The 22,832-nt window shown below is 45.7% G+C and overlaps 1 protein-coding gene and 1 long non-coding RNA gene across 2 annotated transcripts in view; one reads left to right on the top strand and one right to left on the bottom strand.

The window, feature by feature from the left end:
- fgfrl1a (fibroblast growth factor receptor like 1a) overlaps positions 1–22,832 on the top strand; it is a 102,996-nt gene that overhangs the window by 62,707 nt on the left and 17,457 nt on the right. The window lies entirely within an intron of this gene.
- LOC129827597 (uncharacterized) lies at positions 411–21,465 on the bottom strand. Its single transcript, XR_008755192.1, has 3 exons — positions 21,237–21,465; positions 1,746–1,878; positions 411–1,056 (listed from the first exon to the last, which is right to left on the bottom strand). It is a non-coding gene; the product is annotated as an uncharacterized LOC129827597 (long non-coding RNA).

Here is a 22,832-nt window from a genome sequence, read left to right as displayed (position 1 = left end):
TATTGGTCATGTGTCTTACATCTGTTGAGGTGTAACGATTACTGAATATGGTAGAGGATCCCGCAATTGTAATTCTCAGAATGTTTTTTTCTTTACAGGCAGGCACACTGTATCCATGTTCCACACACACAGACCTTGAGTCTGTACTGAAAAAACACACCGAGAAAGAAATGTTACGAGAAGGTAAATGAACTGGGAACAAACTCTCTGGACCTGCCTGTTCCCCTTAATCTCTTTCTCTCTCTCTCTCTCGCTCTCCACCATGACGCAAGTGTCAAATTCCACAGCTCTCTCCGTGCAGAACCTAAGAAAACAGATCATATTACCACCAATATCACAACCTTCATGGGTGCTCTCCACAATATCCCATTAGATGTTGAATAAATTGAAAAGTGCTCGGAGGCATTGACTCGAGTTACTGCAGTTTTATTGAGAAATCTGGTGTCTCATCAGACAGGGAGAAGAAAGAACCCAAAGTGTAGGGCCTCAAACAGCGGCTGTCCCTCCCTCCCTCACACACAGAGGGTTGAATGCTGAAGGCTGTTCCATGGTCTGCACTCAGATCCTGTGGTCAAGTTACAAAGGGCTTTTACTGTAATTCGCTGATTTTGACTTCATGTGGAAGGGAAAATATTTATTTGAAATGAATAGTTGGTGATTTAATTTAGATATATGTTTATACCTGGAATCTGGCATCTTTGTAGTGTTTTCACATCTGTTTTCAGCTTCTTAATTATTGAACTTCTAGCCACGCTACCATTGCAAGAGGTGGACAGGAAGGGGGAGGATAGGATTGGCGTTTTTTCTTTAGTTCTTGGTTCAGAGAGCTGGGCGTTGGAATAGTGTTGGTAGCTGGGAAGCTGCTCTCTGATGTTGACCCCCCCGCTTGCCTCCCCTTCATGTGCTAACGAGGCCTTTGTGGCGTGTGGCTGGGTAAATTTGTCTTCACTTGTGCTCCACTAATCCTCACTGGCCATGTGTCCACAGGCCTGCCTGCCATGATGGTGGGGTGGTATGAGCGAATGGGTGGTCAGGAACCAGGGGTTGACTGGCAGTCTGTAGTAGGGAAGGATCAGGAAGGGGAACAGTGTTACAGAGTATGCTTCCCTAATGGCACCCTATTCCCTATAAAGTGCCCTATCGGCCCTGGTCAAAAGTAGTGCACTAGAAATGGATAGGGTGCCATTTGGGACAGAAAGGGGAACAGGGTTACAGGGTGTGGCAGAGCTGTAGAAATCAGAGTTGACAGACAGAGCTTCTGCTCTCCCTCATGTTAGAATTCACAAACCTGTTTCTCACATCGTAAAAGTTAGAAATGCCGTGTGTTGAGGGAGTAGTATACATGCAGTAAGCTACACACATTTCTAAGATCTTTTTAGTGTAACTTCAGCATTAGGTACAGTCCATGCCAGTTCATTAAAAAGCACTATTCTCTGCAGCCATAGCCACAGATAGACCATAGTGAAATCATATAGTGTTTAGTTTAGTTGAGCCAGATTGTTGTGCCTACAATGTTAACTAGACCAGTGCTATCCTATCCCCCCAGCTGATAACATTGCCTCCCTATCACATTGTTAGAGAAGCTACTCCCCCTGGAAACAACACAGCGGAAATGAAGAAAACAACACAAATGTCAACATAGCAGTCCAGAGGGGTTGCCATGCCACAGGTGGGAGTGGGGCTTTGGGTTTCAAAGCTATTTGCAAGCAGTTATTCAAAGAGCCGGAAAGGAAACAGCAACAGACCTGTGAGGCAGGGACAGAGCCCCCCCCTTCCCCCCCAAGCACAGGGGCATGGGGGTCCAGACTTCCATTTCACGCCTGCCTGTTCCTGTGGGCTGGAGAGGAGGCTGCACTGTCATGGGCCCACATCACGGTCCTGGATCAATTCACCAACCACAGATAAACGGAAACAAGATTGAGAGAATGGATGAGAACTATGCAGGCAGACATCCGAAAATATTAGCTCAATGTCTTTAGATGGACCAATTTTTTTATTTTTTTATTTCACCTTTATTTAACCAGGTAGGCTAGTTGAGAACAAGTTCTCATTTGCAACTGCGACCTGGCCAAGATAAAGCATAGCAGTGTGAACAGACAACAACACAGAGTTACACATGGAGTAAACAATAAACAAGTCAATAACATAGTAGGAAAGAAAAAAAAGAGAATCTATATACAATGTGTGCAAAAGGCATGAGGAGGTAGGCAGTAAATAGGCCATAGGAGCGAATAATTACAATTTAGCAGATCAACACTGGGGTGATAAATCATCAGATGATCATGTGCAAGTAGAGATACTGGTGTGCAAAAGAGCAGAAAAGTAAATAAATAAAAACAGTATGGGGATGAGGTAGGTAAATTGGGTGGGCTATATACCGATGGACTATGTACAGCTGCAGCTGCAGCACCAATGCTGTTCACAGTATCAGGGCGGCAGGTAGTCTAATGGTTAGAGCGTTGGACTAGTAACTGAAAGGTTGTAAGGTCGAATCCCGAGCTGTCAAGGTACAAATCTGTTGTTCTTCCCCTGAACAAGGCAGTTAACCCACTGTTCCTAGGCTGTCATTGAAAATAAGAATTTGTTCTTAACTGACTTGCCTAGTAAAATTTAAAAAAAAAACAGTATGCTTTGAAACACTTACTTTTATTACAGGAATGTTCTCTAGAATAAAGAGAGTTGTAGCATCTTCAAAGCTGATCTGGCTAGTGGGCTTATTCATTTGTAGCGCTTAATTGTCACCTCATCCCTGAAGTGGCTGGTCGTTTGTCTCCCCATTGGGGGCTCATGCGGCTCCACTGGGAGCTTAAATGGAACATGGAGTCTTGGAACCAAAATCTTTCATTTGGTCCGGCCACAGAGCAGCTCTCCCTAAGCCGATTAGCTGTCGTTCTGTTTTAATGGATTCCTCATCCAGCCCTCTCCCTTTCCCTCGCTGACCCGTCGCTCAAAGGGAAGAAAGGTTCCCTGGCAGAGCGCTACATGCTTCAGCTGGAAGTCTTCTTTCTCTCAGGAGTTGAATTGGTTTCAGGTCTATTGTTTTCTTCTGTATGTCTTCATGCTCTGTTTGAGGTTAGGGGCAGTGTTGTATGGGTTAACCCTTTACACATTTACCCGTATACGGGTTGAAAATATCAGATTTGAACACTGATAAACACCTTAATTGGAATGCAGTGGCTGTACAGTAACATGCTATACATGAAGCCGGAGCTCAGGCTCTGCGGTTGACAGCTCTGTATGGGTTTTGACTGACAGCTGTTCTGAACTTGAGCACCGTGTGACAAGAAGTTGCCCCCATCCCTCCTGGTAATTGGGCAACTTTATCAAATGTTCTGCTGTCTGAGGGAAATGCTGTAAATTACGAGGACTCAATGTATTTTGAAAGATGAGACGTTGGTGATTCTAATAAATACCGCTTTGATGTCATACAAGCAAGCCAAACACCTATGATTCCAAATGTGCACTTTACATTTCCATATAATAAAACTCAAGTAATATATAGTGTCAACGTTTCTGATCACTATGTTTAATGTGCAGTTTGACATGGGGTTATACCCTGGATTGTATTGTGAAGAAAATGTTAAGTGGACCACGCATGACGCCATTCTATGCGCACCAAAATTACGATCTGCTTCTCTGAATTGCCTTGTGAAAGCCTAACACTGTAAGATCCTATTTTATAGCTTTAGCTAGTCATGTTGGCAATAGAACAAGCTTTCAAATTATGCCCACCTGACCCAGATTGGGATTTTTAATGGATCGTTGGACCGTTTTTGGATTGCGTAAACAACAAAAGTAATTGTGTAAAAGCGGGGATGCAGGGTTTTGTTCCAAAGAAAACAACTGTGCTTGCTCTAGTTCCTCAACGGCACAGCTGGGAGAGCTTAAAAAAACACCTTATAGTTGAAGACTCTTCTTTGAGTCATGAAAGTACATTGAAATGACTTAGGAACTGTGCACACTTTGGAGAGGTGTGTGGCCACTTGGAAACACTAGTTAGTCCTCTCACTCAAACCATTGTCATTTTTTTGTCTTACGTTGCACCTACCCCAAATTTTCAAGGAATATTCTTATCATGCTACTGAATGTATTAAACCTCCTGTGTTCCGGTCGATTTGGACCGATTTACAAGTTTTCTCTCTGAAAAATGTAGTTCATTTAATCTGATTGTCATAAGTGACTTTGTCCACACTGAGCATCTGAACACACAAAATACATTCTGATGATTTCATTACATTTTGGGTGTTTTATTCAACTTTTGTACACCTGTGGTGTTCCCAGTCAAAAATGACCGGTCATTAGAAATGAATGTGTGAGACTACAATTAGTGTATAAAATTGAGTTCAGGCACATGCCCATTCATTAGATGGACCATGTGTGTTTGAGCACACACACACACACACAAACACCTCACTCCCCTTCTTGGCTTCCATGGCAACCCCTACAGGAACCTTTCCCCAATATAATCTTTCCACACCTGTTGGCATTCTCACAAACAATCGCAACATTGTTTCAATAATATATTGAAGTTTTCTCACAGCTCTGGTATATAATGCTTTTTTTAGGCCATGCTCACAATTAATTCTGTGGCAGCACAATGACCAAACGATATACTGTATGTGAGGGTCTTGATCATATCTTTGATCATGACACTGGTGAGGAGGAGAGAGTCCTTGTTAAACTTTGACACAAATTAGTCTGTGGTAAATAGTACAATATGTTTCATCTGAGTATGTGTTATAGTCAAAATAATCCATACATTAGGCTTTTTTTACTCTACAACAAGTTGTATGAGCTCAGGTCAATGAGGCCCACAGGCCATAAATAGCCAACAGAAGTGCAAAACATGTTATGTTCACAAGACCTTAAGTTGATTAAAAGATCTAACACAACATGCGGACGCCTTAAGTCAAGCTCTGTTTTAGGCTAGAGGCGGTGTTGTATGTGTTAAACTGTGGGCCAGAGTAAGTCAAGCTCGCACAAACGCTCCCTAATGGAACTTAAGTAGCCAACCCACAGTTCTGACTGAAATTCTCAATGAAAGCATTAACATTTCTCATGCAGTTAGCATGCTATGTCTTTTTCGTTCTTAATAAGTCATTCTGAACATGTGTAGCGGCTCGCTAGGAATAATGAGGGAACGAGATTGGTGATTTGTCCACTCGTAGACCACATCTCCAATATGGACCTTCCTCACCAACATGATAGCACAGTGAGAATCTCACATCAACAAAAAGCCTCTCAACATCTAAGCAGATGCCGACCCATCAAAACATGGAAAGCATCTCAACAAGAGCCATCAATGCAACGAGAAATTAGGTCCCATCCATCCATTCTCACGGGTCGTCCAGCACTCAAACTTCATCAACACTTAAAAACGGAGCGGGTGACGAGGGTTAGCTGAGAGGTGCAGGAAAGAACAAGGTTTTCAGGCCTGTGAATGGGACAAGGGCATTTGTCTGTGATTAGAGCGGTAAGCAGGGAGACATTTCTGTGCTGAAAGGAAAGCTTACAGCTCATTATGTGGTACTGGGGATTAAGATTGTCCACTATTGTTCCCTGAGGGCTTGGCCCACAGAGGGAGGGACTTGTCCTCCTTTGAGTCAGCAGCCACACACTACCCTGAGTTCCCCCACTTTAAAAGGCCCATAATAGGTTCTCTGCAGCGGCTAGGTTGTATGATGAAGGAATCTTTTCTCATTAGAAGTATTTTTTGTTTCCTCTGCTTGGTTTCCTTTGTGATTCCGCAGGGTGATTATCATCCCAACCTCTGCAGTGGTCCAACCTGAAGAGACAAGAAAGAAGTGGAGTGTGGATGGGGGGAATAGGCATAGCAAAGTAGAGTGTGGATGGGAATAGACATAGCAAGTGTGGATGGGGAGCAATAGGCATAGCAAGTGAAATGTGGATGGGGGAATAGGCATATTATGCGGAGTGTGGATGGGTGGCAATAGCCATAGCAAGTGGAGTGTGGATGGGAGGAATAGGTATAGCAGGTGTGGATGGAGGGAATAGGCATAACAAGTGTGGATGGGGAGGGGAATAGGTATGGCAAGTGGAGTGTGGATGGGGGGAATTGGCATAGTAAGTGTGGATGGGGGGAACATGCAGAGCATGTGGAGTGTGGATGGGGGAATAGGCATAAAAAGTGTGGATAGGGGGAATAGGTATGGCAAGTGGGGTGGGGATGGGGGAATACGCGTAGGAAGTGGTGTGTGGATGGGGTTAATAGGCATAGCAAGTGGAGTGTGGATGGGGGGAATAGGCATAGCAAGTGGAGTGTGGATGGGGGGAATAGGCATAGCAAGTGGAGTGTGGATGGGTAGGAAAAGGCATAGCAAGTGTGGATGGGGGGAATAGTTATAGCAAATGGAGTGTGCATAGGGGGACTAGGTAGAGCAAGTGTGCATGGGGGCAATAGGTGTAGCAAGTGGAGTGTTTAGGGGTGGAATAGGCGTAGCAAGTGGAGTGTGGAGGGGGGAGAATGGGCATAGCAAGTGTGGATAGGGGGCAATCATTATAGCAAGTGTGGAGGGGGGGCAATAGGCATAGCAAGTGGAGTATGGATGGGGGGAATAGGCATAGCAAGTGTGGATGGGGGGGAATAGGCATAGCAAGTGTGGGTGGGGGGGAATAGGCATAGCAAGTGTGGGTGGGGGGGAATAGGCATAGCAAGTGTGGATGGGGGGGAATAGGCATAGCAAGTGTGGATGGGGGGGAATACGCATAGTAAGTGTGGATGGGGGGGAATACGCATAGCAAGTGGAGTGTGGATGGGGTTAATAGGCATAGCAAGTGGAGTGTGGATGGGGGGAATAGGCATAGCAAGTGGAGTGTGGATGGGGGGAATAGGCATAGCAAGTGGAGTGTGGATGGGGTTAATAGGCATAGCAAGTGGAGTGTGGATGGGGGGAATAGGCATAGCAAGTGGAGTGTGGATGGGTAGGAAAAGGCATAGCAAGTGTGGGTGGGGGGGAATAGGCATAGCAAGTGTGGATGGGGGGGAATACGCATAGTAAGTGTGGATGGGGGGAATACGCATAGTAAGTGGAGTGTGAATGGGGGAATAGGCATAACAAGTGGAGTGTGAATGGGGGAATAGGCATAACAAGTGGAGTGTGGATGGGGGGAATAGGCATAGCAAGTGGAGTGTGGATGGGGGGAATAGGCATAGCAAGTGGAGTGTGGATGGGTAGGAAAAGGCATAGCAAGTGTGGATGGGGGGAATAGTTATAGCAAATGGAGTGTGCATAGGGGCAATAGGTGTAGCAAGTTTAGTGTGGATGGGGACAATAGGCATAGCAAGTGGAGTGTGGAGGGGTGGACTAGGCAGAGCTTTTTGCATGGGGGCAATAGGTGTAGCAAGTTTAGTGTGGATGGGGACAATAGGCATAACAAGTGTGAATGGGGGAATAGGCATAGCAAGTGGAGTGTGGATGGGGGGAATAGGCATAACAAGTGTGAATGGGGGAATAGGCATAGCAAGTGGAGTGTGGATGGGGGGAATAGGCATAGCAAGTGGAGTGTGGATGGGGGGAATAGGCATAACAAGTGTGAATGGGGGAATAGGCATAGCAAGTGGAGTGTGGATGGGGGGAATAGGCATAGCAAGTGGAGTGTGGATGGGGGGAATAGGCATAGCAAGTGGAGTGTGGATGGGGTTAATAGGCATAGCAAGTGGAGTGTGGATGGGGGGAATAGGCATAACAAGTGGAGTGTGGATGGGGGGAATAGGCATAGCAAGTGTGGGTGGGGGGAATAGGCATAACAAGTGGAGTGTGGATGGGGGGAATAGGCATAGCAAGTGGAGTGTGGATGGGGGGAATAGGCATAACAAGTGTGAATGGGGGAATAGGCATAGCAAGTGGAGTGTGGATGGGGGGAATAGGCATAACAAGTGGAGTGTGGATGGGGGGAATAGGCATAGCAAGTGGAGTGTGGATGGGGGGAATAGGCATAGCAAGTGGAGTGTGGATGGGGGGAATAGGCATAACAAGTGGAGTGTGGATGGGGTTAATAGGCATAGCAAGTGGAGTGTGGATGGGGTTAATAGGCATAGCAAGTGGAGTGTGGATGGGGGGAATAGGCATAGCAAGTGGAGTGTGGATGGGGGGAATAGGCATAACAAGTGGAGTGTGGATGGGGGGAATAGGCATAGCAAGTGGAGTGTGGATGGGGTTAATAGGCATAGCAAGTGGAGTGTGGATGGGGGGAATAGGCATAGCAAGTGGAGTGTGGATGGGGGGAATAGGCATAACAAGTGGAGTGTGGATGGGGTTAATAGGCATAGCAAGTGGAGTGTGGATGGGGTTAATAGGCATAGCAAGTGGAGTGTGGATGGGGGGAATAGGCATAGCAAGTGGAGTGTGGATGGGGGGAATAGGCATAACAAGTGGAGTGTGGATGGGGGGAATAGGCATAACAAGTGGAGTGTGGATGGGGGAATAGGCATAGCAAGTGGAGTGTGGATGGGGGGAATAGGCATAACAAGTGGAGTGTGGATGGGGGGAATAGGCATAACAAGTGGAGTGTGGATGGGGTTAATAGGCATAGCAAGTGGAGTGTGGATGGGGGGAATAGGCATAACAAGTGGAGTGTGGATGGGGGGAATAGGCATAGCAAGTGGAGTGTGGATGGGGGGAATAGGCATAGCAAGTGTAGTGTGGATGGGGGGAATAGGCATAGCAAGTGTAGTGTGGATGGGGGGAATAGGCATAGCAAGTGGAGTGTGGATGGGGGGAATAGGCATAGCAAGTGTAGTGTGGATGGGGGGAATAGGCATAGCAAGTGGAGTGTGGATGGGGGGAATAGGCATAGCAAGTGTAGTGTGGATGGGGGGAATAGGCATAGCAAGTGGAGTGTGGATGGGGGGAATAGGCATAGCAAGTGTAGTGTGGATGGGGTTAATAGGCATAGCAAGTGGAGTGTGGATGGGGGGAATAGGCATAGCAAGTGTAGTGTGGATGGGGTTAATAGGCATAGCAAGTGGAGTGTGGATGGGGGGAATAGGCATAGCAAGTGTAGTGTGGATGGGGTTAATAGGCATAGCAAGTGGAGTGTGGATGGGGGGAATAGGCATAGCAAGTGGAGTGTGGATGGGGTTAATAGGCATAGCAAGTGGAGTGTGGATGGGGGGAATAGGCATAGCAAGTGGAGTGTGGATGGGGTTAATAGGCATAGCAAGTGGAGTGTGGATGGGGGGAATAGGCATAACAAGTGTAGTGTGGATGGGGGGAATAGGCATAACAAGTGTAGTGTGGATGGGGGGAATAGGCATAGCAAGTGGAGTGTGGATGGGGGGAATAGGCATAGCAAGTGTAGTGTGGATGGGGGGAATAGGCATAGCAAGTGTAGTGTGGATGGGGGGAATAGGCATAGCAAGTGGAGTGTGGATGGGGGGAATAGGCATAGCAAGTGTAGTGTGGATGGGGGGAATAGGCATAGCAAGTGGAGTGTGGATGGGGGGAATAGGCATAGCAAGTGTAGTGTGGATGGGGGGAATAGGCATAGCAAGTGGAGTGTGGATGGGGGGAATAGGCATAGCAAGTGTAGTGTGGATGGGGTTAATAGGCATAGCAAGTGGAGTGTGGATGGGGGGAATAGGCATAGCAAGTGTAGTGTGGATGGGGTTAATAGGCATAGCAAGTGGAGTGTGGATGGGGGGAATAGGCATAGCAAGTGTAGTGTGGATGGGGTTAATAGGCATAGCAAGTGGAGTGTGGATGGGGGGAATAGGCATAGCAAGTGGAGTGTGGATGGGGTTAATAGGCATAGCAAGTGGAGTGTGGATGGGGGGAATAGGCATAGCAAGTGGAGTGTGGATGGGGTTAATAGGCATAGCAAGTGGAGTGTGGATGGGGGGAATAGGCATAACAAGTGTAGTGTGGATGGGGGGAATAGGCATAACAAGTGTAGTGTGGATGGGGGGAATAGGCATAACAAGTGGAGTGTGGATGGGGGGAATAGGCATAACAAGTGTAGTGTGGATGGGGGGAATAGGCATAACAAGTGTAGTGTGGATGGGGGGAATAGGCATAACAAGTGGAGTGTGGATCGTAAAGACATGTTTGAAGAAAGAGTACGTTGCAAACAAAATATTCATTTTGAAGTTTCACAAGCCTTTGTCCAGCAGTTCTGCATAATGTTCATTTTTGGTACTCCTGTGTTTTTGAGAAATGTTTGTCCCTCTAGAATTGCCCAAGAACCACGAGCATCACTTTGATCAGTAATGAGGACGTGACAATGAAGTGTCTGACTTTCCTCTTGTCTGCTATTGTTCATGTGCAGATTCTCTGGATAAATGAATCTTTTAATCTTTTCAATCTTTTTGTCTCCTTTATAAGAGAAGAGAGACTTAAAACAACGTTCACGTTCCATTAGAAGTCCAAACAAGATGGAAAACTTGTTTCAGGTAATATGAACTTGTTTCAGTTAATCAGCATGGTTTCAGAATTCAGCTACTTTTTATTTCTAATGTTGATATAATGGTCTCCCTTTACCAGGCCGTATCTGGGTATGAGTATAGCTTTGCAATTACCCCTTTTAGTTAGTTTGTTACACAAACATAGGAATCATTCCCCGGCGCCTTGGCTATCGGGCGTCAGTTTGATCAGCAGGACGCTGTGTTGAAAGTGATAGCTTGTGTCAACGGGGATGAAGGCTTGTTTTTACATTCTTCTGACCTGAGCGCATTTCAAAACGTTCTCTATACCCACGTACCATTCACTGTAATCATTCTCAATTCATTTCAACTGCAGACGTTTGCGTTCTTCAGAGATTTACCATAGTTTATGAGGGTATGTCAGCCAGCGTGGCAAAGACATTCTCCTTGAGTGGAAACTCTGTGTTGATGTGGTTAGCTTCCACTGTGTGATTTGTAAGATCTAAGTGATACTCCTTCAGGATGTGCTATACATGTCTGGGAGAGGGATGAAAGCTGTCATATGGTGGAAAGTCAATTAGTTAGGCTTTATAAACATGTTGTACCAAGTCAAGCACAAACCACAAAGTAGAGTTCACTTAGCCCTCATCTCCTCCTCTTAATAATGTATGGAATAGTCGAATGATGTAGAACAGTAAAAAGTATAAGTTAGTGTTTTGCTGTAAACATTTATTTGTCAAAGGGACACTGTCAGCAGGAACCTCGACACAGTGAAAGATTACAGGTTTTTAACCTAAGGCTTCAGTTTTTGGCTGACTGTTGACTTTGTAGTATGGGTTGCATAAGGTAGTCTTACATTCCACAAAGGGTTTTATAGTACAGTGTAGTACAGACTGTTTATCTGTGTTTTGTCTATGCACATAAAATAAGTGTAAACAATCTGTAAAAGTGTTTTGGCAGTGTTTTGGGCTTTTGTTTGTTGTTTGGCAGGCTGCAGTTTGTATCAATATGATTTGTAATAATATCCATGTCCTGTATATTACCCATCTTCTTAGCCTTATGTTAGATGTAGGGGGATGTCAATATATGTTCCCTGCTTCTCTAAATTAACTTTCATTTCTCCGTAACAGGAACCTCAAACCTGAACCCCATTGCTTTTACGGAGCCTTTATATGTTGAAATGATTTGGACGGAACTGGAGAGAGGGAGTTCAAAGTGCAAGAGCGGGAGTGTCGGTTTCAAAGGGAGCGTGGGGCGATCAATATGTGAGATATGTTAATTCTGTAAAGCCCCGTCCTGGCCTTGATATTTGCTAGAGTTACACTGAAGCAGCTGGGATGATGAGCGGGAGAGTGGAAGAGAAGAGACAGAGACACACGTCGCAGGCAGCGACCACCTCTGAAGACAACTGTGAATCTCCTAATTTCACTTCCCCTCAGATATGTCTTAGGAGGGCTGCTCTTACAACTCAGAGAATAAAAAGTTAAACTGAACAAAAGCATAGCTAGAGACTAAATGAAATCGAGATAGACCTGTGTGGACATAAGTGTGTCCCTTCCCCATGTGCACTGTCCTCTTTGGTGTTAGTGAGAGGCTCCTGTAAGACAGACAGACAGGCATGTGAGGTGGAATCCAGTCGGTTCCCTCCTTGAAGTGAATCCATGTGGGACCTGCCTGGACAGATCATCCTAATGTGAGGGGGTTGGATCAGTCCATCATCCTAATGTGAGGGGGTTGGATCAGTCCATCATCCTAATGTGAGGGGGTTGGATCAGTCCATCATCCTAATGTGAGGGGGTTGGATAAGTCCATCATCCTAATGTGAGGGGGTTGGATCAGTCCATCATCCTAATGTGAGGGGGTTGGATCAGTCCATCATCCTAATTTGGGGGGGTTCAGCGTTCCATTGTATCTTCTCCAGTCCACCCATAAACCCATTTTAGGCAAATATTTGGCTTTCATACGTGACCCTGAGTAAATGAAGTGTTAATGTAGCGTGGTTCGTTCTGCGTTGTGTAATTCTTAATGAAGACGCTGCCACAACTGATGGTCTGCTCGTTGAAATCTTTTTATTTGCCCTGCACACGAAGAGACAACACACACGTTACCCTTGGTGCAGTCACAGCTATCCGGCACCTTGCTAGCCGAGGGTCAGGCAAAAGAGAACGATAAAGTGGTATGGGGATACAGATAACCCGCGATGGGCCAAACCAAAATATACAAAACTTTTACAATCACTTGTATGTACAATATTGGTATGAAAAAGTGTTTGTACACCAAATAAAAACATTAGCTATGCAGCTGTAATTAAATAAAAAAATACACTGAATTATTATTATTATTATTAGATTATTAACATCCCCTCTTGACCTGGCCTATTTGAATTGGTCCTTGTGTGCAATTTGGTGCGTAATCTAGGGGAACAACATCACACTGCTACATTCACCCCCACTGTTTTACACTAGATTATAGACCCAAAACAAAACACATTACCTCAAAGGTAACAAAGCAAAGAAAGAAAAAAAAAAAATTCACACCCACAGGGCGACAGAGTAACCCAGTGTAGTCCCTTAATTCTAGACCCACAAATGGTCGATCAGCTGAAAAGCTATCCCGCGAAGGATTAGGAAAAATAAGGGGTAGCTAATCCCTTATTCAACCGTATACGAAAAATGCCATATACATTTTATGCCGATGGACTACACACAAAGTTACATGAATTGTCAAATATATTAGACAAACCCACAAATCATTCTAAGACATGCTTAGATTTCCTACATTCCTACAAAAGAAAAGGTAGGCAATATCCTACCGTCACTGAGAAACCAAGAACTGTTTCATTTCCTGTGTAGACATAGTTTGGATTAACCTATCCACTGGCTTAATAAGTCTACCCAATCTAGTCCGAACACCCTCACCCACAAACCTAGCAGGAATGTCACAGACAGCACTAACCCTGCTAAGAGGTCTAACCTCAGGATGGGGAGTACTACAGATCCGCATCTCCGGAGCCAGCACACTTTCAGTTACCGACTCAACACTAGTAGTGTCAGACGACTGATCAGAATCCTGGTAGATTGTCACAGACCACACTGACGAAGCATCTTCAACCAAGGTAACATCATCCACACTGAATGGAGTTTCGCAATCAGAACTCTTGTAGGCTTCGGGGATATCTCTCTGGTCCACTTCTGCTGAGCACACCTCACTTAAGGGGACTTCATACGGTTGTTCCACCTCACTTCCATCAGCCGGGACTTCACCATCCTCTTGGAGTATCCTCCCAGAAGACTCAGGAAGGCCTGCTACCCAGTGGACAGTCCTGGCGTCACTCCCATCCATTTGGCTGGACATTGCAGACATCTCAGAGATCACGTCACCACTCGATAGAGATCCGTGACCCTCAGGTTCCTCCCACGAAGGTAAAGGCAGAAAGTTGACTGGCATAATCAGGTTCCTATGCACAGTTTTGATGCGTCCAGTGGTAGGGTGTTGGATACGATATGTGTTCAGTGAGCTGTTCTTTGCAACCACTATGTACACCACACTCTCCCAGCGATCAGCCAGTTTCTTCTTGCCCCTCTCCCCCTTGTTAGCAAGTAGAACTCTATCTCCCTTCTGCACCGAGTGACCCTTAGACCGTCTGTTGTAGACCTCGGCTTGTCTCTTTTGTTGCTTACTGGCATGCTGCTGGGCCAATGTCATGGCCTCTCTCAGATCCTCACCCAGAGACTGGACATACTTATCCACATCTACTGTGTCCCCATCCAACAGCACACTTTCAAACATAACATCTACCGGCAACCTAGGGGTGCGCCCGAACATCAAGAAGAAGGGTGGAAACCCAGTAGTCTCATGAACAGTGCAGTTATAGGAGAATGTCAATGTGTTCAACATCTGAGGCCATTTAGCCTTAGACCTAGCTGGCAGAGCTCTAATCATCCCACCCAGTGTGCGATTCAGACGTTCTGCTTGACCGTTACCCATGGGATGATAAGGTGTGGTGTGGGACTTTTCAACACCAGATAACTGAAGTAATTCTGCAATAAGTAAACTCTCGAAGTTTGCACCCCTGTCAGAATGGATGCAATCAGCGAACCCATAAATGCAGAAGAAATTATTCCAGAGAACACGAGCAACAGTCTTAGCAGACTGGTTTGGACATGGATACGCACAGGCCAGCTTAGTAAAGTGATCAGTCACTACTAACACATCAATAGACTTGTTGTTTGAATCTTCGGCAGTCCAGAAATCAATACACACAAGTTCTAAAGGTGCCGTTGTCACAATGGAGACAAGTGGAGCTCTTGCTTCAGGCTCAGGTGCTTTACTCAACACACATCTCTTACAGTGGGCCACATATTCCTTGACATCCTTCTCCATAGATTCCCAGTAAAACCGCTGTCTCGTGAGCCACAATGTGCGCTGCTGACCCTGATGACCAGCATCATCATGAACTCCCTTCAACACAAGGCCTCTCAAAGACACAGGTACGACATACTGGAATATTTTCTTCTTACTCACTGGGTGTTTTGAGACACGATACAGAATCCCTAACCGCGTGGTGAGTTTCCCCCACTGTCTTAGAGTATAAACTGTTTCTTTAGCTTCAAAGACTCGCTCTCTCCTAGATGGGCGCCGGCCTCTATCTACAAAGAACATTACTCTGCTGATGATAGGATCCAGTGACTGGTTATCATACAGCTCCTTGTGTGTAAGGACAGGTAAAGGGCTCTGACCCATGGACATCAACTTCTCAAGGTGCTGCACATGTGAAACGGACCTCACTGTGGCACCATCATCCCATCGGCGATGGGCTTGGAGGACAGCAGACACCTCTTCACAGGAAACCAACCCACTGACATCGTCTCCAGCTCTACTCAACTCACTCCCAGGAGCCATAGACGTTCCACAGCCAGCCTCGGGCTGCTCACAGGAGAGACGGAACATGTCTTGTACATCATCCAGTCGAAGACCTCTGGCTTCCTCCAGCAGGACATCATATGGAATTCTTGTCAGTCGGTGCAGAACTTTGGGGCGGACAAATGGCTCTCTGCTCAAAGCATCAGCAACGACATTCTTGGGCCCTGGTATGTACTGGATATCAAAATCAAAAGGTGCCAGCTTTGCAACCCATCTCTGCTCACATGCATCAAGTCTCGGCTTTGTAAGAATATATTTGAGTGGATTGTTGTCGGTCCACACCGTAAACTTATGCCCTCGCAGCCAATGGCTGAACTTATCATGAATGGCCCATTTCATGGCTAGAAATTCCAGCCGGTGAGCAGGATACTTGGATTGTGCATGATTAAGAGATTTACTAGCAAAAGCTATTGGCCTGGCTATGGCCTTCCCATCTTGCACTTGGGATAGTACCGCTCCCAAACCACTAGTAGATGCATCAACAGAAAGCAAAAATGGCTGAGAAAAATCTGGATGAGCCAGCAGTGCCTGGTCAACTAGTGCTGCTTTCAAAGCTTCAAAAGCGAGTTGACACTCGGCAGTCCAGTCTGCAGCAGTGAGCCTGCGAGAGGGACCAGGCCTCTTTCTGCCCTTGCCTCTCCTAGGCTTCTTCTGACCTGTAGTCAGCTGAAACAATGGCCTAGCAACCATGGAACAATTCTCAATGTAGTGTTGATAGTATACTACCATACCAAGGAAAGAACGGATTTTGCTAGGAGACGGAGTGACACCATCAGCTTCCATCATCTCACTCTCAGTCACATTCAAAATGGTTTGAATCTTAGCAGGATCAGTGGCTACGCCCTCCTGAGAAATGATGTGGCCCAAAAACTTAACAGACCTCCTCAAAAACTTGCACTTAGACGGAGACAGTTTAAGATTGTGCTCCTGCAACCGCTGGAAAACCATCTCAAGTCTCTGCAGACTCTCTTCCTCCGTCTTAGCAAAAACCATCAGATCATCCAAATAGCAAAGGAGACTTAGAAAGTTTTGGTCCCCAAAGATGGTCAGCATCATTCTCATAAACGTAGCCGGGCTGTTGCAAAGGCCCTGAGGCAAACGATTGTACTCGTGCAGACCTAAAGGAGAGGAAAAGGCAGTGTATTTCTTATCCTCTTCATGCAGTGGCACATTGTAGTACCCTGATGTCAAGTCCATTGTGCTGAAGAAGGCATTACCTCCCAGCGCCGCCAGTACATCAGCCTGATGAGGCAGGGGATGAGCATCCTTCACTGTGCGGGCGTTTAACCACCTAAAGTCAGTACATAGACGCAAGTCCCCATTCTTTTTCCATACCAGCACCAATGGTGAGGCATACTCGCTGCTGGATTTTCTGACGATTTCCTTTTCCTCCATATCATCCAGTGTTTCCCTGAGTTTTTGGTAATCAGCTGGAGAAAGCCTACGATAAGGTAATCGAAATGGGCGGTCATCAGTCAGCCGTATGCGATGGCAGAACTCTTTTGCCTCTCCACAATCCAGGCTATGTCTAGAGAACACCGTGTCATACTTCTCAATTAAACCGACAAGTTTGTCTTTCCAGAACTGTGAGACTGGACACTCCTCAACCGACAGGCCTTGAAGTCCAAGATTGCTCAGTGTACTGTTTCCATTAACTACACTGCCATCAACTGAACTCTTGGCTGTAAGACTGCCATGTGAGCTGTCACATTGTGCTTTTGCCACGTTCTGGTAAGCAGCTTTCTGCTTGACATCATCAAAATCCTCCAATGCAATGCAAGGGTACACATCTGCCACTTTAGCATTTCGTCTCAGGGTAACTGGCGAAGTTGTTGGATTCACAATCTTCACAGGGAGCCATCCATCCCCCCACAGAGGCGTAACTACTCTCCCTACTAGTATGTGTCGATTCACACAACGAGACGTGCTGGGTTCGACAACAACAGTACTGCCCACAGAGAGTTTTGTCTTTGGGGGTAAGCGGCCCCACACAAGATGCTCACTCATGGGTTGGAGCGTTACTGCCCTCTTCAACTTAATGGTGCCCACTTTATCTGGGATGGAGTCTCCTCTCCATCTCTCCAGATTTGATAGGAGACGCAGGAACTGGCTGTCCTCACACTGTCCAGAGGGACCTGGCGTACCCACCACCTGCCAGTAGCTGTCATTTGATTTGAACTGTCTAATCAGAGACTTCAACACGTTAGTGCCAACAATGAGTTCATCAACCTGCCCATCTACAATCAGCACTGGGACTACATAACTGAAGCCATAAAGCTGTAGTTTCAAGTCACACATGCCCACTGGGCTAGTTTGCGTCCCACCACAACCCACCAGTATGATGTCTGAAGGAGCTAGAAAGTTCCCCTCTACCACTCCTGCCTCCCTCAACCGAGGTACAATATCTGCGCGCAGAGTAGTAGCCATGGACCCACTATCTAACATCCCCTTCAGCTCAACTTTATCCTGTACTAGCACGGTGGTGTAAAACAAACTGTCATTCTGAGAAATTCTCATTGTGTTCTGAAAAATTACTGTGTTGTTCTTGGGTACTGACACACAAAAATAAGAATAAACAGATTGGATATCATCATCAGTGGAGGAAAAATTAGACTGCCTCACATTGCCCTCCTCAGAATGGAGACTTTCTAGTTTTCCTGAGACCTGCCAGTCTGCCCACATACAGGGCTCTTTCGCTTCCCAGTCTCACTACAGTCAAAGCTCATGTGGCCAGGAGAGAAGCACTTGAAACACAGCTGGTGCATCTGACAGTGAGCTTTGGTCCAGTGATTAGTGCTTCCACAGACAGCGCACTCACGCTCACGTTTGGGGAACTGTTTACGGGGCCCTCTGTTCACAGACTGAGTATTGCTGACAAGAGCCTTCTCTAGCATACTCAAAACCTTCTCTAATGTCCCACCCTCAGATACAGATTGGGCCTGTTCTGGTTCACGGCCACATCGAGAAAAAGATGACACATTAGGTCTGCTCTCAGGATCCACTTCCTCCTGGGGGGAGTCGAAGACAGCAGCCACCTGCTGTGAAAGTTGTGTTCTACATGCTTTACGCTCCCTTAACAGTTCATCCAAACGATCCTGTACCTCACTGGCTGTCCAGTCACGAAGGGGTTTGCATTTGAACACTTGGGCCAACTCTTTATCAGGACAGTTACGTACAAACATGACTGCCAACTCTGAGCACTGATTGGGCAAGGTTCTACCCTCACTTACAAGGTACTGTTCAGCTGCTTCTGCAGCTTTGTTAAGCCTAATCCAGAAATCTAGTGGACCCTCATTAGCATATGGTCTCATTGAATAGAAGTCAGCTAATGGCATACCTGAGTAGACAGTATCCCCAAAGTGTTGCTTGAGAACACTGAACACTGCCTTAACATCTGTGACAACAGGGTTGTTACGCATCCAGACTTTGGTCACATCCCGTGCCCTCCCCATGAGCCTAGACATCACCTCCCCAACATTCTCAGACCCAGTGTAACCCCTCTTCTCTAGGTAGACTCCCATTAGCTCCTCCCACTCCAGGACAGAGTACTTATCTGAGCCATCACCCCTGAAGAAAGGTGGAGCACTAACCTCTGACTTCACAACCAGATTCAGCTTGGACGCATCAATTAAAGTTGACCCACATTGTTGAGGCAGGGGAAACTGCTGGGATTGGTCAGGGGAATGGGCAGGAGAAAGACTTGAAGCCCCAGGCTGCAGTAAACTCGCTCTGATAGATTCTCCTATCTCTGAACCAATCTGCTTAATAAGGTCACTAAGCTGACTCGGTGTCCCATTATTACTGAGGACTGGGGACAATGGTACATCAAGAGACAGAGGTGGGATACCCTGGTCAGGTGGAGTAAACAGCCTACCCCTCCCAGTGCTTGTAAACTCAGGACTAGCAGCCACTCTACTCCCAGGAGCTGACTGTACCAATGGTGTAAATGCATGGACACCCCTCCCTCTACCCACACTAACCACACCAAAATCCCCAGCATAACTCATCTTATGGACTTGAGAGTCTTCCATGGCTCAATAGAGAACTAAACTACAATGTAATTTACTGCATACAAATACAAAAAAAAATGCAATAAACAAATTCCCTCAAAACATGCAAATAAACGCCAATACAATTATCTAGTGAATATGCTACATTCACCTTCACTATTTACAGTATACATTCACTTATAGCAAACCATCAACAAGTGCGCATGCGCGGGTCGCGCATCTCCTCCACATGCACAGCTCCGGTGGTCAGCTTGAGCTAACCAGTCGGCAGGTCGCGGCACCAGTTTGTAGCGTGGTTCGTTCTGCGTTGTGTAATTCTTAATGAAGACGCTGCCACAACTGATGGTCTGCTCGTTGAAATCTTTTTATTTGCCCTGCACACGAAGAGACAACACACACGTTACCCTTGGTGCAGTCACAGCTATCCGGCACCTTGCTAGCCGAGGGTCAGGCAAAAGAGAACGATAAAGTGGTATGGGGATACAGATAACCCGCGATGGGCCAAACCAAAATATACAAAACTTTTACAATCACTTGTATGTACAATATTGGTATGAAAAAGTGTTTGTACACCAAATAAAAACATTAGCTATGCAGCTGTAATTAAATAAAAAAATACACTGAATTATTATTATTATTATTAGATTATTAACATCCCCTCTTGACCTGGCCTATTTGAATTGGTCCTTGTGTGCAATTTGGTGCGTAATCTAGGGGAACAACATCACACTGCTACATTAACATGATATGAAGCAGCCCCTGCACACAGGCATGAGGGAAATGTGCTTTCCAAGTGAGGCAGAAACCAAGGTTTGAACAGTGAACAAAAAAAGTAATTTTAGTACGGATATACACAGAACATGATACTAACTGCAGGTTTCAGAACTTATAAAATGCATCGCACTTGACATTTATGAGCAACTGGATGGACCACTTGTACTCAGATATGTTATTTTAGCAAATGTTGACATTATATTTGTACTTAGTAATGTTCATGCTCCAAGGATCTGTTCTTTATATTCATTTTAAAAATGTTCATCTCAACAATCAACCGCACCATCAATTCCAAATTGTTCAGCAGAGTACGATAGCGTTCCATTACCATTTAAAGATACATTAAAGTAATAGATAGAGAAACTTAACAGTAACCCTGGTATAGCACATTTCAATAGTGAATAGGAATCGGTTTGCAATGTTTCATGACAAAAGATCCATCACATTAAACATTAATCATACTGTGTATTTGAACTATGATAAAGAATAAATCCATCCAAAACCACAAATTCCTATAATTTGGAGTGTTAAATATGTGCAAACAATAGTTTTTGTCATTATAATAAGGTTGGTAGCAACATTGTGGAAATCAGTTGCAGCTCAAGTTGACCACAAAAGCCACAATGCAATACCCTCTCTATGGGCTGGCTAGCTAGCTAGCAAACTATCAAACGTAGCTACACAAAATAATACCAAAGTCAATATCAGCATGTGAAGTAGCTAGCTAGCTGTAAAATGGCCTAAACAAACTGCACTATCAGTTTAGGAGTCTACAATCTCACCATGGTCAACCTGCAGATCTATGTGCCTCGCAGAATGGAGTCTGACATTCGCAACGGCCATGCAATGCACCCTGGACTGAAAAGGCAGACGAATAGGAGAAATGTGGTAGACCCTCTGTTAAATTACAAATTCGTCGTGGTAGGAATATCGCTAAAAATATGGTCAATGGCTCATTGGAGAGAAGACAACCTCCCGCGTTATGACATCGGCCAGTATTGACACCTGACATGTATGATAGACGTTTTCGCGATCTGAAATCGTATTCTTATTAACCTCAAGTGTAGTGAGAGCAGCTTTATCGCAATGCTACGTCATACCAGACGAAATTGGAAAGTGTTTAGCCATCTTAACCAGTGGTTCCCTACCTTTATCAGTTACTGTACAACCAACTGAATGTTGCTCTGCCCGGAGTACCACTGAAGTACCCTCTTGTGCATTTTACCAGTAGGTCTATGGTCTCATGAGTCTTCTCAAGTACCCCCTGTGGATAGGCCATGTATCCGGCCATGTATCCCCCAGGGGTCCTAGTACGCCTGGTTGGAACCGCTGATCTACACTAGTATAGGCGGATTTCTTCCTCTCACTAATACCAGGAGACTGAATGATGCCTAATCAGACATTACCTCCCCCTAGTGGTTATACCTGCTGCTTCTCTCTTCCACACACAGAGCAACCCTCCAACACTGCCAGGTATAGAAACCACAAGCCCAAAGTGGTTCTGACAGGGTATGTCAGGGAGACACTGACCAGTGGTCTAGTTTTACAGAGTATGCACGGCACACCAAAAACGGCTTCCATTCTCTTACCATAAGTGGAACAACAAAAGGATATTTTTCTCCAGAGAATGACAGTCAAGGACAGTGTGTGTGTGCGTCCCAGCTGTGTGTGCTGAACACGGCAGCCCACGGGACTCTGTACACACTGGAACCTGAGGTGCAGCAGGTCCTCTTTCCTTCCCCTCACACAGGTGACCACAGTTAGACTACAGAGCCCGTTGATGGCAGGAGATCAAACCGACGTGAGGAAGTACAGAGCTCTGCTTGGAGTTACAAAAACACACACACACACACACGTAAGCTGTGTTTTTCTTTTGTCTGAAAGATCGCAGTAGAAATCACTGAAATACTTGTCTGTTAGTGTTGACTTTGAACATAGAGAGCTGAATTTGTTGCTGAACTGCTCGGTTTGTTTCTGAATTTAAAAGGGACATATACTGTGGTGTTTTAGGGGGTTCTTATAATAGCAGGTGTTTATCTTGGGGTCCCTAACAGTCTGAGTAAGGAAAAGTGTTAGCTATTGCTTAAGTTCCCATTCCTGACTGAACCACTGCCATGTTGAACTAGACTGGCTTTCAGAATGTTTCTCCAGATACTGATGTAGGTACATCTGTATCATGTTGTTTTGATTAAATGGAACCCATCCCCAACCTATCTGTTTCACATTCATATGCTTTTTTAAATACATTGCATTCTGGACAATGGACTTATCATACCAACATTGCGCTATTTCTTGCTAGTGCTGTAGCTGTTCACTTGTTGACAAACCCCTTAGACATCGACCTACGTGTCAGTTGGCAGCTCCTGGCTGTTGCATGGGAGCTTCAGAGCAGCTGGGTCCAGACTCATAGAACAGTGGTACTGGGTCCAGACTCATAGGACAGTGGTACTGGGTCTAGACTCAAAGGACAGTGGTACTGGGTCCAGACTCATATGACAGTGGTACTGGGTCCAGACTCATAGGACAGTGGTACTGGGTCCAGACTCATATGACAGTGGTACTGGGTCCAGACTCATAGGACAGTGGTACTGGGTCCAGACTCATATGACAGTGGTACTGGGTCCAGACTCATATGACAGTGGTACTGGGTCCAGACTCATAGGACAGTGGTACTGGGTCCAGACTCATATAGAATAGTGCGTCCAGAACAGATAGACCAGGAGTCAGACCAGAAGGCCAGATTG

The sequence above is a fragment of the Salvelinus fontinalis genome, chromosome 29 (genome assembly GCF_029448725.1).
Source record: "Salvelinus fontinalis isolate EN_2023a chromosome 29, ASM2944872v1, whole genome shotgun sequence".
Lineage (NCBI taxonomy): Eukaryota > Metazoa > Chordata > Actinopteri > Salmoniformes > Salmonidae > Salvelinus > Salvelinus fontinalis.
This window is presented reverse-complemented; position numbering and strand designations above follow the sequence as displayed.